Source organism: Lipophrys pholis (genome assembly GCF_963383615.2).
Source record: "Lipophrys pholis genome assembly, chromosome: 12".
NCBI lineage: Eukaryota > Metazoa > Chordata > Actinopteri > Blenniiformes > Blenniidae > Lipophrys > Lipophrys pholis.
The window spans coordinates 28,055,984-28,064,054 of NC_137641.1; positions in this window are offsets into that span (position 1 = coordinate 28,055,984).

The window sequence follows — 8,071 nt, forward strand, 5'->3', positions numbered from 1 at the left end:
GTTTGGTAAAGAAGAGCAGATATAGTGCTGACCGGGAGCTGCTAATGCCCCCCGTCTATCATATGTTTTGACTGGGATTTTATTGTTTTATTGTGTTTTTCCCTGCTTTTTTTATTGTGTTTTTCACATTCTTGTAACTGCTGCACACACAAAAAAAAATTGCCCTTCAGGGGACAAATGATAATAAAATTGATCTGTCGCTCAGTCGGTAGAGTGGGTCAACTTAAAATCCCAAGGTTCAATTTTCCAAACTCGACCATGCGTCAATGTGTCACTGGGCAACATTATATGCTGCGACTAACACTATATTAGAATCAGAACAACTTTATTTATCCCAGAAGGGCAATTCAGTAAAGCAACAAGAGCAACACAACATAGTATATAATTAAAATAAACATTTTAGACTTAAGCATTAAAATGGTGACATCTTAAAAGGGCTTCCAGGTGACAATGTGCTTAATAATTGACAATCCTATCAGTTTAACTTCGATTAAAACAATGCATTTTATGGATCAGCCTGCGCTTGAGTGTGAGCTCACCAAGTGTTGGAAATAAAACATTTTAAGTTACTGTCACTGTAATTTCGGCAGTACCTGATGAGTATTGTGACATAACAAATTACACCGACTGCTGCCAAACTACCGAATTAAAGCGGGCTCCGTGCCGGGATTAGGAGGCGGAGGGAGTGGACGGCTTCAGATTCCAGGGTGTGTACATATCGCATTGACACTGATCGGCTGAAAAAGAAACTGTTTGATTCCAAAAGACGACACACGTCGTGGACATTCCCCGTCCTGAGGGCAGTGAGGACAAAAAGAGGCTGAAATACGCCTTTTTCCTCTTCACTTTTATATCCATCACCTCCCATATTCAATAAACAATAATAAGAATAATAATAACAATAATAATACATTTTATTTGTAACGCTCTTTACATTTAAACAATCTCGAAGTGCGACAGGAAAAATTTAAAAGGTAAGTAAAAACAAAAACAGTTAAAATTGCAGGTATTATTGGGTTCAAAAGGAACATATAAAAGGCTTTAAAAAAAAAAAAAAAAAAGGTACGTCAACTGCATGTGAATGTATGTTGGTTTTTTGTTTTCAACTTGAATGTATAGTCACTGCTGGATAAGTGGAAGAGATCAGAACGACCTGTGCTCAGCCGGTTGGCTATAAACCCATCAAAGTAACTCCTGACTCTACTCAATGACTCGATTTAGTAACGCTGGAGCTTGTAAATCATTTCTGGTTGATACGGGCCTCTGATCATGGCGACGGACTTACAATTCCAAGTTTTCATTTACTGGAAGGCCAAATTGTAACGGAGCGATTTATGTGTAACAATCGGAGCAACTGAGTTAATGTAGTGGTAATTTCAGCTCAGTCAAATGAAATGCATGCATTTGATCGCTTCCGCTTAGAAAAGCAATTAGTTTTACATGATTTACAGAATGCTGGCACGTCAACACCCTGGGCCCACATATACTATAAACTTTGGATTTCCCTGACGTCGCGCTCAGAAATTGATGAGAAGTATTGAAATAAATGTTTTACAATGATATGTGCAATTATGATTTGCTTTATTTTAATGGTTATTGGGGAGGTTTTTTTCACTGTAGAAAGTTTATGGATGCTATCAGAGCTAACAGTCGCGCTTACAAATGTGTGGGCTCATTGTGAGAAGACAAAAGGCAGATTAAAGCAAAATGGTGAGTTTTTGAGTACTTATAGCTGAACCTAAAGATAAAGGATTATGATTTAAATCACAATTAGCAGAGAAAACATGTTTCTGTCAACCGTCGACGAACAGTTTCAGAGAAATGCGAGTTTTAAAAAAAGGAACCCTCCAACAAAAGAGCTCTGCTCCATACAATTTAAATTAAACATGTCTTGTTTTTGATTTAAAGTGTCCATTGCATTTTCAACATGACCCTCAACTACTGCATTGTTCTTCCTCGACAGCGACTTTAAGCACACTAAACAAGAAAATACATGTCGATATGAAATATGTGAACCTGCCCAACAAAGAGTCAGCTTCATTCTCCACTGAATTAATGTATTTTCTTCTTGTTTATGGATTTATTTTTTTCTGAGGGTCCACCCTTTCACAACGCCACATCATGACCACTTCCAACCCGCGGACCTCGGCGAGAAAAAGCCCGGGCGACTCGCATAGAGACGAATAACCTTCCTGCCCCCGAACTCGCGTTTTCTAAAAGGGTATGGAGAGGTTGCATTATGGATCGCCTGTTGCTTCACTTTAAATACTACTTTAGATTTTGTCCTGCTTTTTTTTTCTGTCTGAACCAGTGTGCCTCAATCTGTAGGTTTAAGCCATTTCCAAATATCAAAAACATATATTTAGGATATTTCTTTTTTTTTTTTAAGAGTAAAAGCAGCTATAAAATCACTGGGAGGGCAACATATTATAATTTGAAAGTGCTTAGCAGTCTGTTCGATTTAGCAGCAGACTGTGGTCTTGCCAAGGTCATAATTTATTTAGAAGCAAGCAGCTCTATGATCTAACTCTGAATTAATGAATGTGGAAAAAAAAAAAAAAAAACATCACACAGAAGCTCCCGGAGTAAGTCTCCCCGACTAATATGATGCAGTCCAGTCTCTCACGCTGTTATTAGGAGAGACCAGTAGACCTTTTCATGTAAATGAGAATAGTAAGTGTTGAAATTGTCTCCTCTAATAAAACTCCGGCGCACTGCGGGAAAGTGGATAAACTGACTTTCAACCCCATAAAAACTCTCCAAACACGTTTTGTCAGTTATGTAAATTCTTGTGTTTGGTTGTGCGGCAGCAGGGGGGGGGGGCAAACTGTGCTCCTTTTTCTGACGTGGAATAAAATGCAGCATCGTGTGAATATAAATGTTTTCGTTGTAACAAGCAGGGAGGACTGCTGCTACAAGCTTTTTACCTTCTTTTTTTGTTTCTATCTCAACTTGTTTCCACAAAAGTGGAAGAAAAGGCTTCAGAAATGCTCTGAATCCTGATAAATTTCTTGCCCACAGCTGTATTTTCACAGAAACATTTACTAAATGAATGCTGGAGTGCCCCCTAATTATCAAATAAATTTAAAAAAAAAAGACTGCTTTGGAATTAGTTCAGTTTGAATAAAATGTGGTTTCCAAAAAAATATTTAATAAAAAAAACAAATGTATCCTCTAAAGGTATGAATTAGCTTAATGGGTTCAGTTTATCTCAAGTAGGTTAAAAAGGCAAAATAGCTCAAACTTGCAAAAGTTTATCTTTAATTGTGCCTGAATGACGATTAAGAAGCTCTGACTCGTCATTGGCGCCGAGACAATTCATTTCATTGTGTAATTCTGTCCCCGTCAAACATCCATACCTGGATATAAATGCCACTGGAACATCTGCTTTACTCTTGTTTTTCATCTATTCGTCTCTTAAAGCTGCAATGCACAGGATTAAAATGTGTTTTAAAATATTATTCCCATTGGATTTTTCTTTTATATGCATGACAAACAAGTCAGAAAGTTATCAGACTTTGGTTCCAACCTCCTCTGCAAGAATCCACAGCAACTAAATTAGGTCCAAAAAAAGGCATAATAATACAAATAAGAAAAAGTACAATAAAAACAATGATAGATACAGTTGTGCTCTGGGAGAATCTATGATTTCTTGGCCATTCTTCAGAGAATATGAATGATAACACAAAAGCCTTTCTTCCACTCATGGTTGATGGTTGGGTGAAGCTGTTTATTGGCAAACAACTGTGTTTACTCTTTTTAAATCAAAATGACAAAAGAAAGTACCCAAATGACCCTGATCAAAAGTTTACATACCCCAGTTGTTAACACCATGCATTGCCCCCTTTATCATCAATGACAGCTTCAAGTCTTTTTTTCCAAGTCACAGTTGTTTGCCAATAAATAGCTTCACCCAACCATCAACCATGAGTGGAAGAAAGGTGTTTGTGTTATCATTCATATTCTCTGAAGAATGGCCAAGAAATCATAGATTCTCCCAGGGTATGTAAACTTATGAGCACAACTGTAGATCGATCGACAGATAGATAGATAGATAGATAGATAGATAGATAGATAGATAGATAGATAGATAGATAGATAGATAGATAGATAGATAGATAGATAGATAGATAGATAGATAGATAGATAGATAGATAGATAGATAGATAGATAGATAGATAGATAGATAGATAGATAGATAGATAGATAGATAGATAGATAGATAGATAGATAGATAGATAGATCGATCGATCGATCGATCGATCGATCGATAGATGGACATAAACTGATAAAATAAACCTTCATTAGTCCCACAAGTGAGAAATTGCAGTATAGTGGACTGAATCATTGGAGCAGCATAAAGAACAAGAGAATATATCTATATATAAATAAATAGACGTGTATGAAGGGTGTATGCAGTGCCGTGCTCAGCCCAGTTGAAGTTTATGTAATTATCACACAGGCTTTGAATGTGGCAGCTGTATTTTTCCAGAACGTAATTCAGCCTTGTACTTTCACTCGTCTTTGTTGCGTTGGCAGATCCGCAATTTCAATCGTCATCCAACAAGACATGCCGAGGAATAGAATAACCTGAGCGACGCAGAGGTGGAGCGTTACCTTGTTACCATTAAATGGACTGCGTTTTTATTAAGAGTGATACGAATATTGAGCTGAAGTGAGCAGGGGTTTATGGTTCGGCCCTCCACGGTGGAGGTGGTATTCCATACATGAAGAAGGCTTCAATAAAAATCCATTCGTTGTTTCCAGTTTGGCTCTGAAACATCGAAGTATTAATGAAAAGCGTGCAATCTTCACCAATCATGTCTTCAGCCAACATTCATGCTCGAATGTTATTTCGTGTAAAAGTGAAACGTCAAAAATCCACATTAAAAATTGACTTTTTAGGAATTGTTGCGGCGCAAGAAACAGTAGATGTTCCCTTGAAAACTTACATGTCATTACCTCTTTTAATTTACCCCCAAAAAATCCTATTAATAGCTCAAAATCATCTAGATATGGTTATTTGTTTAAGTTTAGTTTAATTCAATACTACTGGATCCGCTATAAATGTCAATGCATGCTTTTTCTGATGCCACTGGCCTTTGGTCCAGACCTTTAAATAACCTTTGCATACAATTATTGCGGCCTTTTGCTAGTTGAATATTGCAGGCATTTATTCCACCTGTTTCAACAGCTCTAATTAAATGTGGGTACATGTCTTCTGTTCCTGCATCAACCAGAGATCAATAAAGAACCTCGGGCTGTTATATTTTAATGGTACTAATGACACAAAATGTAAAACCAAAGTAGCATAACCCCCTAAACCTCGTACATTCCAGGTATGAATGATATTGAATGTGTTGGGTTTTATGTTATTTTACATACGGGTCATACAAATATGAAAATCAGGAGTTTAAAATATGCATATATAATCCATCAAATATAACCTGAATAGAATATGTCAAAATGTACCCATTCATCCTCTTTACCACTTCGCTGGAAGGAGCTGAAAAAAAAGAATCTTCCTTGGTGAAGGCAGGGATACATGTGGACGGGTCACCGGTCACACTTATGGAAAGACATTTGAGCATTTACTTAACTTAAGGTCCATGTACTGGTAAGCTCTTTGTCCCCACTAGTAAGACAATGGAAGAACAACTGCATCTTTCTAGTATTGGATTTTTCCCACTACGAGTGCTAATTTTGGCCGACTCGTGTGCAATCAAAACCTAACTAGTAAACTACTGTACTGCACTAGTAACACTACTGGTGGTACTCGTGTCACTCACCGGTTGCCGCCTAGACCCTACTGGTAGTGCTAAAATGCCCGCTAGTAAGGTATTTTTTTACCTCATCGGGACTACAAGTGAGTGCCAAAATGTCCACGAGTGGTAGTAGTAGTAGTAGGGTATCTTTTAGTCTTACTAGTACTACTAGTAACAGCAAAGATACCCACAAATTATCCACTAGTGAGGTGAGAGGCCAGAAGCACCTTGCTAGTAGTACTAGTGAGGCCCGAAATGTCTACTATGTTATAGATATATATATATATATTAGTGCTGTCGATCGATTAAAAAAACATAACAGACGCCTCCAATAAAGCAAAACTGCACATTTCAGAGTAACCTTTGATTGTGGCCACCCTGAGGCACACCTGTGTAATAGTCCTGCTGTCTAATCAGCATCTTGATATGCCGCACCTGTGAGGTGGGATGGATTATCTCGGCGAAGGAGAAGCGCTCACCAACACAGATTTAGACCGATTTGTCAACAATATTTGAGAGAAGTAGGTCTTTTGCATACATAGAAAAAGTCTTACGTCTTTGAGTTCAGCTCATGAAAAATGGGAGCAAAAACAAAAGTGTTTATATTGTTGTTCAGTGTTTATATACACCTTTAAGTTTAAACCGTTTTTCTTTGTTGCGGTGCAGAGTGTACACGATGAAATTGTCCTCATGACCTTCTCGTGTTTTGTGTTGCCTTTGCAGGTTTTCTGGCTCGATGCAAAATTTAAGTTCTAAAGAAAATAAAGTGGCTCCAAGCTGAACATTGTTGCTCCGTCCTTACATTTTTTCTTTTTAAATACAAGAAATTGCCAGAATATTTGCTTGCCGGTGCACAAAAAAGCAGTAGTACAATCGCATGGTTCATGAATGTGATATGGAAGAATAATTTTACATGATAATATTCCTATGATAGTTCCAAAACGAGGCGTTTTATCCGAGGTAGAATTACCTCCCTTGGCTGAATAGAGTCTCAATTCACCAGCTGGAGAAGTTGTCCCTTTGCAATTCCAGAGATGCAATTAACACATCTTCATTTCAGTCATGATGCACTGGTGAGAGATTAAAGTTGCTCATAAAGCACAGATGGTTAAAGATTTTGAATCTTTCCTTTTTTCCTTTTTTTCCTTCTTGGTAATAAACTTAAAGGTGAAAGGTTTGGTAACTGCAGACAGCTAGATTTATCAATGCAGCAATCATAAAATCATCTTAAAATGCTTTGGACAATTTTCCATTTGAGACAATTAGATTTAATTCCCAAGCTGTTCTTTTGTTTTTCTATTATTTTTTTTTTATTTTTTTTTTATGAGACATAAAACCTCCTCTCCGAGGATTTTAAGGATGAAATGACACATTTTGAATTCAAACTAAGATGAGGAATTATCACTGGAGTCAAGTTTTACATAAACAAACTCAATTATCCGCAAGTAATTTCATGATTGATTACAGTTTGGGTGAATTATTAGATAATAACAGTGGATATTCCCCAGCGTTATTTATATTGTTTTTAAATTGTATTACTGCACAATTATATCCCTTTAATTCATTGGAAGCCAGATTGGTTTGATGTATTGATGCTTCCCGGGTGCGGTGAGTGTCCGGGTCGCACTCTCAGCGGCTGCAATGTCTCCTCCCGCCACGCGATGGCGAGAGTGAGCGGAGAGTGTCCCAGTTTTTTCCTCCAACATCATCAGTGGTGAGTAGGTGCAGTAGGTGGTGTCTGTGCACCACCACACAGGAATGTGGAGGGATCACACTTCAGCATAAGAGCTGATCTTTATTACAACGGGCTGATGCTGTGTGCAGCTACATTTTAATATTGACGGATTCTTTTTATTTTTTTATTAGATTAGAGAAAAATACAAAACTACCTTCAGATAAGGACACAATTAATTGTACAGACACCACACTGTTGTAATGTAATACAAGCAAATTAGAATAAATAAACCGTATTATTTATTTCTAGGACACGGTGGACATTAAGGCTCTCTTTTTGCCATATTTTGCACTGAAGAGCAATAATAAACATGTATCTGTATTGAAAAATTAATCTTTTTTTTTTTTTTTAATAATTTCCAGCTTGTACAGGTTTGGTGAAAAGATATTGAATTAATTGTGTCAATAAATTTTTTTTTAGAGGCTTAAAAAAAGGCAGTAAATTGTACTTGTAATATATTTCTCCTACGACAAATCTAATTATTGGATATTACTTTCACCGATTTTATATTCCTTTAAAATGTCATACACATTACTGTCTGCTGCTGTAATTCAAATATCTTTGTGTTTAT